We start from the raw sequence: 12,134 nt of genomic DNA, 5'->3' as shown, positions 1-12,134 counted from the left end.
AGAACAGAAGGTAATGTTAAGGAGTTTAGGGAAATTTCTTTTCTTAGGGGCATATTTTAGAAACTTTTTAGGTCTTGGTTGTTGGAGGAGGGGACTTCCAAGACTAGGAAAGGGGGGTTAATTCCCACCCTCAGGAATAAGTAGAATAGGAAGGTGAGGAAACAGGCTGTTGATTGACCATACTTAACTGGAATCTATTTGACCCATGAGAGGTATATCTGCCAATTTCTTGAAACTTACAAGAAAATTTTAAGTTTACAGAAAGGGGTGCAAGTTTCACGTATGTTAGCATTTCCCCACTGTCTGTAATGTGTACTGAAAAGCCACACTGTAGACTCACATGTCCAAGTCATAGTAGAAAGCTAGGATCCAAATGATTGGGCTAGAAGTGTGAGACTCTTTTTTACTCTGTCCAGAACACTGGGTGGACAAAGATAGGACAGAGAAGCACTTCTAAGTCTAAAGCCTAGAAGAATTTAAAATCTTGAGCACAGGGATATAGAGTAGTCAGTGCTCCAGACCTAGATCAATAGCTGTTGTCACTTTCTCATACTTTTAGAAATTACATCTACACACTTTAAACTTTACACTTTTTCTATCCAATCATTTACTGTAGACATGGGTGATTGGTTACTGAGAGTAGTCATTGTAAAACAAGTTCCTTTTAAAAATGGAATAGTGAAGTTATACTGAAATCTGTTTTATGCATATATTCTCTTTTTGGAGTCTGGCATTAAGGCAAACTGTGAAGTCTAGACCTAGTAGTAGCTCTAGTAGTGAGTCCTGTGGCCTGATTATTGAATAAGAAGAGAACTGAGAAGCCAGCTGAGGCCTTGGTTGCTACTGTTAAACTGACAAAGCTATCACTTGCCTAGTCTCAACACCATCAGAGATCTGAGAAGGATGAATTTCACCTGGACAAGGGGAAGTAGACACCAAGCAGCTTCTGAATCTACTAAAAATTATATTTAAATTTGTAGTTTAAAATTTAAATTTGAATCTATAAAAAATCTATTAAAAATAGAGACTTACTGGCTACCTAAACAATCACCCTAGTTCTTCCAAGGGTCACTGGGGGCTGAGGTCCCAGGACAGGGTCAGTCTTTAGCCATCGGCCCAGAAAATCCAAGAGACTTTCCTGTGAAAGAGGAACTTGGAGGTTCAGCCTACCTGCTTAGGCAAAGTGGGGAAATCCACTCCCCAGTGTCCTGCTCCATAGTTTGGACAGGGTCCTGGCAGCATTTGAGGTGGAGGGCAGCTTAGGTGGTTAGCTTTAGCAACCAGCCTTGCCAATTTAAAGGCAGGCTCTGGGTGGAGCTCTCTGTGTCCAGGGTCTTTTTGGAGAAGATCTTAGGCTCTGCCGCTTCATCATGGGAAGTTTTTATATTAAACATTTTTAAAGCTAGTGCTCAGCAGATCTCTGAATAGTTTGAGAACCTTCTGTCTATTGAATATATTTGAGTAGACTTTAAACCTTAAAACTGTATCATCATATACAGTATATTCTAAAGCAGAGCTGAATTATACAGAGATATATCTTTAAATTGTTATTGGAACTTCTTCCAGTGTCGTAGAAGCCATGAGAGTGGCAGGGGCACTGCAGAACTTAGCAGGCAGCTTCTGGAGGAGGCTAGGAAATTTGCAAAGTAAGGGCACAGGAAGACTCAGAGAGATAGAGTAGGTAGCTCCGGTGGAGGGGAAGGAAGAAAAGGAAGGAGTTTAGGGCGCTGCAGATGGGGGCTGCAGCCCCTGGGGAAAGGGATAGAGGGGAGAGAGTAGGAGAGAAGGGAGCTGTCCTATGGGGTGCAGCAGGCCTGAGGCTGCAGTAGGCTGCAGGAGCCAGAGAAGAGCATACGGGTGCCCACACGGAGGGTGCACAGCAGGCCAGACGGAAGCAGCAGCGAAGAACTGGACTCTAAAACTTGAACTCAAATTCATAATCAAACAATTAGTTCATACCTTTGGAGAGTTCGCCAGCAGCTTGGTTCAGGCAGAGAACAGGTGTGTGTTGGGTAAGTGATGCTGAGCAGAGAACAGGTGTGGGGTGGGGTGTGTGCATGTTGCAGAAGAACAGGTATGTGCTGGGTGTGTGCACACTGCAGCTGGCCTGCTCCTTTGTCTTTTCCTTCCTACTATCTCTGGGCTCCCAGCTTGCAATAACAATAACTTAACTAATAATTCTAGAGCCCTTAGGTCAGGTGCCAGGAGAGGGGCTGAAGGTTTTCCTATGAATGACACTGTTCCCATAGGTGAGGAAGAGGGGAAGGTCCAAGGCCCAAAGTCCAAGGCAACCTCAGGACTCAAGGAGATGTAAAGAGAAGATACAGCCCTCAGTGGGTCTTCATTCACCAGACAGGGGTTGGAGCTAAAAGTCCAAGGAGACATGGTGCCAGGACTTTCGAATGAAACCAAAAGGCAAAAACCACCCTCCAAAACAAAGCCTCACCAAGAGAAAGGATCAGAGGTGGGTACCTCTGCCTCTAAGAATACCAGAGACACAAGGAAGATTTAGCTGGAGCAGGATCACTGATTGCTAGTGGTGGATGGGGGGCCAAGCGCCCAGGGGGTCAGAAGGTGGATCTGCTGTGGGTGAACTAGATGCAATAGGCCCCCCAGTGTGGCTTGAACTCCCTCCCATGGGGAACACAGGCACAGGATGTCCTACCTGGGTCCCGGCACAGCACCGTCGTTTAGGGGTTAGCAGGGAAAGTACTTTGGAGGACCAGGGCCAAGGAATGCTCCTGCACACACACCACAAAAACAGATCTCACAAGAGATTTATTGGGGTGGGGGTGAGGATGAAAAAGGGAGAGAGAAGGAGGGAGGAAGGGAGGAAGAGGGACGGAGAGACAACAGGCAGTGTGTGGCAGGACTTTTAAATGGTAGGAGTGTCACATTTGATGGCTGGTGATAGTCACTGCCGCTATGCTGGGAAGGGCAGGGGGGGGGTGGGAGGCACCTGGTTCCTAGCACCAAGGACCTCAGATCTTGATTTTATTTTGTTTATTTTTATTTGTTTTGTTTTGAGACACGGTGTCACTATTTATCCCTGATAAGCCTGGAACTTTCTATAAGACCAGGCAGGCTTCCAAATCAAGAGCCACCTGCCTCTATCTGCAAGTGCTGGAATTATAGGGATGTGCAACCACAACCAGCCTGGTTTTTAGATTTCTCTTGATTACTATTAGCAGTAGGAGTCTCTGTGTGTGAGAAGGAGGAGGGCACATATTAGAGCACACCATCTGTGTAGCAGTTAGAGGACAGCTTTCAGGAGGCAGTTCTCCCTGCTACTGTGGGATCTAAGGATTGAACTTGGGGTGTCAGAGCCACTATCTGAGACAAAGTCTTGATCCCTGGCCTCTACCTCCCTAGTACCAGGATGACAGCTATGGGGCACTTGGGACAGAACCCAGACCTTTGTGCACACTAGGCTAGCACTCTGCCTGACTGAGGTACTCAAACTCTATTAATCTTCATATACATAATGGACGGGTGCTATTATCAGCTCAGAGAGGTTTCTGGGATAGTCCCAACAAAAGCCACTAGGGAATAAGCCCAGGTCTTGGGCCTAGGCATCTGGCTCCAGAGCCTCTGCTCAGTCACTCTTCTGAGCTGCCTAAGTATGACTGCTTTCTGTAATTAACTGGATAGTGACACCCACACTAGGGGGTGATCCATGTACAGCTCCCCTTAGCCTAGATGGCCTCTGCTTCCACCTCAGGCCTCTACCTTTGCCATGCTTGCCCTACTGTGTCCCCTGCCTGGCTGCTGTTGAGAAGAACAGTGATGTCAGCTCCAGCCTGTTACTCTGACCTACAGGAGAACTCAGGCCTGAGTCCCGGAGGCCTTTGAGAGCTCTATTTTTGTATAACATTAAGATGGTGGTGGGGGGGATATCTCAAAAATGATCATGTTTTTTTTTTTTGCTCTGGTGTAGGAAGCCCAAAGTCCATTGCAAATCCTACCCCTGCACATCCCAGTGTGTTTTAAACTATTTGTCATTTATGTTTGGTTTAATCTTCTTGCCTTGTGTTAATTTTAACCACAATTTCCTCATTTCCCATTTGTTTTGTTAGCATCTTTATAAATTACATTTCAAATTCATGCCAGAAAGTGGCAAAAATATAGATGGACAGCCGTGGATACATTACAAGCCCCCCCACCTGGGCACAGTTCACAGCTGGGACTGCCAGGTGAGACCTGTGTGTTGTGAAGTGTTTGTTCCCTGGCTCCATTGACAGTTGCCATGCATACACATACCACATACGACAATAGTGACCCAAGATATTTAAGGGGCATGCCAAGGAACCTCTAGAGACAAAAACCTGGGCTTCTTGAAGACAAGCTAAAGGATTACAGCTACTGGTGGGGCCCAGCAGGGTGGACCCCGGCAGGACTCCACTGAAGCGATAGCCAGTGTTCCCATACAACCCCTCAGGTTTTCAGTCACAGAATTCTTATGTCCATAACCTCAGTGCAACCCCAGGGATATAACAGGGTCCTGCTTCTTAAATGTTCTTCAGTAGAGTTCATAGAGGCCAAACCTGTGGCCAACCACTCTGCAAGTAGACAACACCAAGGTAGAAAAAGTTGGTGCGGGGGTAGGAATCCCAAATCAAACTTGTCTGTGTATGAGAGTAAAGTCTCATGTCCAGGCTGGCCTTGAAGTGGTTTACCTGCCTTACCAACCCTCCAAGCTAGGAAGGTAGGTATGTGATCACATCCATCCAGCAACAACCAGATTCACCTAGAGCATCCTGCTGAGTGTACACAGGTGAATAGAATCTGAGCAGCCAGCTGGAGTGGAGAGTCCAGAGACAGTGAAGACACCTCACCATCCACACTAGAACCTGGCATTTTTATAGCAATCGGATCATTAAAAGCTCAGGGGTCCCACCCACAGAGACACACCAAGTGATGCACTGATGTGTGCCATGTGGCATCTGAAACCCTAAAACTTTGGAAGAAGAACAGACCCGGAAGACTCAGAGCAATATGCCCATGAGGACCACAGAGAGCAGAAGGAGCCAGCTAAGAGAATCAAGGGTTGGGTTGGAGAGATGGCTCAGAGGTTAAGAGCATTGGCTGCTCTTCCAGAGGTCCTGAGTTCAATTCCCAGCAACCACATGGTAGCTCACAAACATCTGAATGACATCTGATGTCCTTCCATTCTGGCATGCAGTTTCACATGCAGATAGGGCACTGAAGGCATAAAATAAATAAATCTTGAGAGAGAGAGAGAGAGAGATCAAGGGTCTTTTGTGAGATGGAATGTTTTGGAATGGACCATGGGGCTGTGCAACCTCAGTAAATGAAAAGCTATTGACTGCCTATTTATCTTTGCAAAAGAAGAAAGACAATTTTTATTTGGAGTGAAGCAACGTGCAAATTAAGGAAGACTGACAGCAGACCATGTGGGTAAGGATACTCAAGGGCTGACTGTCATTTTAAGTAGGTGAACTGTATCTCAGTAAAGCTATAAGGCAGGGAAGATTCATTCCAAGGCACTGGCTGGAGTGGAAGAAGAGGGAAGAAAGGGAAGTGTCCAACTTCTGGGTGTGTCTCCTTTCCACACCTTTCTTTGCCAGAATTCTCTGAAGGCTGGTTCCAGGAGCAGACGAGACCCTACAATCAGTAGACACCACTAGAAAGGACATTGAAGCCTTCCCTGTGTCCAAGTTTGAGTCCCTCATCCACACCCAACCATCCTCCCCAAACCCGTTGTAGCCTGCCATTTCTGGTTTTAAGAAGTGTTTAGGCATTGTGAGACATGTATGTAAATCCAGCACTCAGGAGACTGAGACCAAAAGATTGCTGTGAGTTTGAGGGAAGTTGGGACGCAGCGAGTTCTAGACCAGCTAGGGCTTGTCTCTAACAAACTACCTAATTAACTGACTAGATAAAATGAGTGAGTGAGTGAGTGAGTGAGTGAGTGAGTGAGTGAGTGAGTGAGTGAATGATGGCAAGTGGCCCTATGGCCATCAGCATCTTGGTCCTCAAGTCTATTCCCACTGATATGTTAGCTTTGGGGACCTTGAGAAAGACTACTAACAACTGTCACTAATCCTGCATGGTCATCCAGGCTGACAGGGCAGTGTGGCTGGGAGCCACAAAGAGGTAACTGTGCAAGAAGCTGTCCCCAACAATGGCCCTTCAGAAGGCAGTCCCAGGGAAGAGGATCTCAATCAACAAGGCTGAAGAAAGAACTGTCTGTCTCCTTTTGGGACCCACCCCCACAGGCACAGGGCCAAGAATGCAGCCAACATCTATTAAGTTTCTAAAATTATGCCTAGGCTGGGGGTGGGCATGGGTGAGGTTGAAAGAGGATGTAGGTGGACGGGTGGACAGGCAGGAAATTGAGCCCTGCCCCGCCAGTGTTAGCTGAGTGCTGGGTAGTGGGCAGAGAGCACCTCCTGCAGATGTCACATGGGCACAGAGAATTAGAAGCCTTCTGTGTGTGGCAGCTGGGTGTGAACTCTGCCCAGACATTGCCACTGTGCCGTCTCAGGTTACTGGGCTTTCAGGAGAATGAAGGAGGAATGGAATGGTGACCTTTGGCCGCTCTGTTTAAGAAGTATTTGAAGACAGATCTCAGTGTCAAAACCAGAAAGTGGAAGCAGGGTCAGAGTTCCACAGGGTAAAACCTACAGACCTGTTCCAAGTGGCCCATAATACCCTAGGAGGTACCAGGAGCCCTGTGTAGCCAGGTCCTCACTCTTCCATGGGTCTGTGAGCATGTGCTTCAGTGGCCAACAGGCATGTAGAAGACAGAACAAAGCCTAGCCACAAACAAGAGTCCTCATTGAGTACCACACCCCTCTGCATCTAAGGTGGGGGGTGGGCAAATTCAGGAGGTCCTCAAAATGCAGGGCAGTTCTGCTCTTTGGGCATGTTGCCTGTTTCAGTTTGTCTGGTGGTGATGGTGGTGGTGTACATGCAATCACTCCTCCTTTTGGGTAATTTTTTGAGGGTGCATATGGAACGAGGGGCTTCACCTCTGAGTGTTACCACACTTTCTTCTCATTTGTCCCCCCCTCGCTGCCCTCTTCATCCATACCCTCTGAGTCCCTTCCTTCTACAAGTGCCTTCCTACCCTCCTGCCACATGAGTCCCATTACCCCTCCCTCAAGCTCAAGACCCTCTTTCTCATTTTCCAGCCAGCAAACACGCATGTAGACACATACATGCACATATATAGATAGGAATACATTCATGCATATAGGTAGGCATATGTACACTATATAAAAATAAATATATGCATAATATGTAAATAGATACATATGTATACACATACAAGTAGAGAAATGCATGCATACATGTATATAATTTGCACATATATAGATATATACACATATAGATAAAGATATACATGTTCATATATAGATACATATATATGCACACATATGTAAATAGAGGCATATATGCACACAAATACAATAGAGGCATACATACATGCATATATAATTTTAAGTTTAGGTTCAGTGTATAAGAGAAAACAGGGGGTGTTTGTCACTCTGAATCTGGTTTAGAATTCCACTATGTGCATGTACACATTGTTTGTCCATTCCTGTGGTGTAAGGCAGAAGAAAACAAAATCTGGGGGACTCATATCTTATATGCAATTTTCTCTCTGAAATCCTAATTTTCTCACATACGTAATGCTTATTGTTGTCTTTCCCTAATGCATACCTTAAACTTGAAAATTTTACTCTAATATTGATGTGTAACTTTTCCACAAGGAATAATAACGATTCCTAACAGCAGTCTTTGAACTCTCCGGAAAGAAGATGGAGCCCCACATCATCGTTTCCACTTGACTCAACCTGATGCATCAGAACTACAAACATCACCCTAAACCGGTTTGAGACTGTTTTGCTCGAGACAACCTCATGACTAGCTAGCTGTAATGGTGCACCTTTTTATTACACCCTGGCCAGAGTTTCAAATAGAACTACAGTCAAGAATTTTCTGCCACACAGTGACTAACTACATATGTCACAGCCAGTTCTGTTGAGAAATTTGGTTGCTAAAAAATTTTCTTCCTACAGGATCCATTGGAGCAATCATCGTCCCATTTCAGCAGGAAGTAATCTTAATATGACTATGCCCCCTTTCCCTACCCTTGGAATTTCTGGGATAATAGTCATCGTCTTTGGGTTGGTTTTAGTTATTTGGGATTGGGTGATGCTTACACTCAGGTTTATCTTTGACAGGAATAGGGAATGGTTGGGAAATGTATGGTTTAGATGGGATATAGGTAGATTAGCCTATTTTCTTGAGAATTTGAGTAAGAATGAGATAGTATTTTACAGCTTACATTGTTGTGTATTCTTATGTGGTAAGCTATGTAAAATTAAGTTTATATTTTGTTATATTGTGTTAAATATTTCCACTTACAATGTTTTATGCACATTATTTTTTACCATATTCTATGTCTGTATACTTTTCTTGTATTCAAGACATTTTGTATATTGATACAATTTGGGATATTTATCTTGCTGCCCTCATAGTTCTACCTCTTGTCTTGACACTTATACTCCACCCTCTATTTTAGGGATTTACATGTATGTATATGTAAATAGTTATATTGTTTAGGTATTTGTTCCTGCTTTACTCAGGAAAGTTTTAATCAGTCTTTTAGCTAAGTTCCCAAGTATTACAGATTATCTTCACTCACATTTCCTGTACCTATGAGATTAGTCAGATATAGATGCTTAATCTTCAATCACTTCATAGACATGCAGAACATGGCATTTAAACGTTTTAATATTAGTACTCCTTTGACATGAGACACTGTTGCTCCTGACAGCACCTGCACTTTCCCGAAAATATGTTGGACACTGTTGTTGCTCCTGCTGGAGTTCAATCTCGCCTCAGCTAATGGCCTGTTGGGCATAGAATTGCCCCCACCTTGACCACTGATTTGGACATGCAGTCCTATGTGCTTGCAGGAGACAAATATAGAAGACTGCTTGACCTTGCCAAGTCAGGGTAAGACAGCCATTCTATTTCCCTGCTGTTGTTGTGGTCTGTCAAGTTCTCTTGGCCTTAGCCAAATCTGGGTGTACCAACGTCGCTGTGAGACCTAGGGTGACTGTTCAGGTGGCTTGCTGTTTCTGTCCTTGCTGCACCTTTTGGAAGTTGTCCATCCGCATTTCCTGTCTACTCTAGTATTGTTAATTTCCTTCTCAGGTCTTGATGAGGTTGAAGATTAAACTATCACAACTATTATTCTCTCTTCCTAGTTAGATATATTAGGTACTAGACTTACGTTTTCCAGCTTAGGACAACTCTATTGTAAACTCCATTATGCCCTCACCCTAGGACTAGATATGTAGGTCATTTTGTTCTCGATTTTCCTTTTCTTAGAGCACACTTGTTATTCACTGTTTTGTATATAGTTTTGTATTAAGCCTAAATCTTTCTTTAGACTAAAAGGGGAATTGTAGTGAGATAGTCCTTCTGTGGCACTGACCACGCCCATTGGGGGTGGAGCCATGGGCAGAAGTGACCTGTAGAAGGAGGTCGGAGGGGGCCAGGAAAGGCTCTCTTTCTGGCGTACTCGGACAGGAGAGGATCGGGTTGAATTTCCTGGTGTTCATCTGTCTAGGTTGTAAGTTATTTCTCCCTGAATAAACATCTATTCGGCCTATTTGTTTATCCTGATCCTTATTACCGCAATAGATGGGCACATTGGCTGCTTCTGCTTCCTGTCAGTTGTGGCTAGAGTAACTGTAAACATTGATAGGAAGCATCACTTTGGTAGTTCTTCCAGTATCCACCCAGGATACTGCCAGTACAGCAACAGGCCATGAGGTTGTGTGCTTCCCCCACTGGTGTGTGTGGGGGAGGGGGGGGGACAGAGTCCTGTTAGAGCAGCAATAAATGCCCATAACTGCTTCTGGTCAAGAGAATAGAATCTCTGTCCTGAGTGAGGAACTTCCAATAGGGCCATGTCAGTCACTTGGCTAAGGGACCATATTAATCCCATGGACCAAGAATAAGACCACTACCACAATTTAAAGCCAATTTTGAAGCAAGCTTTAATTAGACACTGCCCAGGTAGGTGGGCTCTGGCTAGGGTCTATACCCAGATTCCCAGGAAATGGCCCAGGATCAAGTATGGCAAGTGCTTAAGAAGGAAAACCCATAATTCATTACATTTCCCATCAGGTCCAATCAGGGGCAAGCATACATCCCGAGGTATTTCCTGCCTATGAACCTCTCAGTCACATGTGACCAAGCACATCTGGTGTAGATGGGTCAAACAAACTTGTTTAGGGGAGTGAAAAACATGTGACTAGTAATCTCACATAAAAAATAGCCTCCAGCATTTCAGAAACTACCTGTTCTTGGGCAAGGGGCTTGAAGATCAGAGGCATTTTTGTTTCACAGATCCCTAAGGTATAGTAATTAAATATAACTTTGTGTCTCACAACCACCCCTGAGGAGGGTGGGCTCACTCCTCACCTTAGTCATGCTAAAGAAATAGGTGTAATTTCCTCTTCTTTGGAAAAACACCAAATGGCAAATGACACCGGTGCAGCTGGAGGACCCAGGCTTCCTTGGAGGGCTCCACAGCAGTTTGGTTGTGGTTGAGGCTGTGACTGTTGTTGTGAAACAATTCTTTTCTATGCTATGAATATGTATTACTCTCATTGGTTAATAAAAAGCTGGGCACATAGTCAAGGGGGGAAGCCAAACTGAGAATGATGGGAAGAAGGAGGGAAGAATCAAGAGAGATGCCAGCCAACCATTGCCCAGGAAGCAAGACATGCTAGAGAACAGGTAAATCCACAAGCCACATGGCAACACATAGATTAATAGAAATGGGTTGATTTATGTGAAAGAGTTGGCTAGTAACAAGCCTGAGCTATTGGCTGAGCATTTATAATGCATATAAAGCCTCTGACAGGAAATGTCCCATTATAGACCATGGTGGAGGCTACAGGCTCATGGAGGTAAAGTCAAAGACAAGGGATGGGTACCCATCACCAAGTGGGGCAAAGACATGAAGAACATACCTGTTCTCCCTGCCCATTAAGGAATCTGAGATTATTGACTTTTTTCCTGGGTAAATCCCTAAAGGATGAGGTTCTAAAGGTCATGTCAGTGTAGTATCAGACTCAGGCTGGCCACCAGATCCAGTTCAAGGCTTTTGTCTACTGGGACAATGGTCATGTTGGTCCAAGGAGGTAGCCACTGCCATCCGAGGAGCCATCATTTTAGCCAAGCTTTCCATCGGCCCTGTGTAGAGAGGCTACTGGGGGAACAAGATTGGCAAGCACACACTGTTCTAAGCAAGATGACAGGCCACTGTAGCTCTATGTTGGTGCGTCTCATTCCTCTAATCCCAGGCACTGGCACCGCCTCTGCTCCTGTCCCCAAGAAGCTGCTGCCGATGGCCAATATTGATTACTGCTACATATCAGCCAGAGGCACTGCCAACTTGGGCAACTTTGCCAAGGCCACCTTTGGTACCATCTCCAAGACCTGCAGCTTCCTGGTCCCTGACCTCTGGCAAGAGACTATTTCACCAAGACTCCTCATCAGGAATTCAGTGACCATTTTGTAAAAACTCACACCGAAGTCTTTGATCAGGGAACCACCACATAAGGGTTTTTATACAAGAAAAATAAAGTGAATTAAGTCTGAAAGAGGGGGGGTACAATATGAATAAGGCAGTTTTCCTTTCCAGAATCCCTGACTCCCAGCACACTCCTACACAGGGCAGCCATGTAGCTGTGACTCAGCCTGCTTTTCTGAATCACCGGGAGAGTGTAGCTTCCTTCTCTTCCGGCTCCTCTCTAAGCATTCCTTCCCTAGCACTCTGGGCTTCCTTGCTGTGATCTGTGACTGTTACTTTTGTCAACCTGACACAAGCTCAGACCATCTGGGAAGAGGAACCTCAACTGAGGAAATGCCTCCATTAGATGGGCCTGTGACTGAGTCTGAGGGGCATTTTGTTAATGATGGATGTGGGAAGGCCCAGTCCACTGTGGGTGAGGCCATTACAGGGCAGGTGGGCCTGGGTGATGTCAGAAAGCAGATTGAGTAAGCCTCGAGAATCAAGTCCTGTGGCCTCTGCTTTGGCTCCTGCCCCCGGGTTCCTGCACTGACTTCCCTGGGTGGTG

At 45.3% G+C, this 12,134-nt stretch overlaps 1 pseudogene; it reads left to right on the top strand.

The window, feature by feature from the left end:
- The first annotated feature begins 10,918 nt into the window (after window positions 1–10,918).
- Window positions 10,919–11,616, top strand: LOC127219569 (40S ribosomal protein S2-like; annotated as a pseudogene).
- The last annotated feature ends 518 nt before the right edge of the window (window positions 11,617–12,134 follow it).

This window comes from Phodopus roborovskii, unplaced genomic scaffold (assembly GCF_943737965.1).
Source record: "Phodopus roborovskii unplaced genomic scaffold, PHOROB, whole genome shotgun sequence".
Classification (NCBI taxonomy): domain Eukaryota; kingdom Metazoa; phylum Chordata; class Mammalia; order Rodentia; family Cricetidae; genus Phodopus; species Phodopus roborovskii.
The sequence above is the reverse complement of the archived record's forward strand: the minus strand, read 5'-3'. Positions and strand labels throughout refer to the sequence as shown.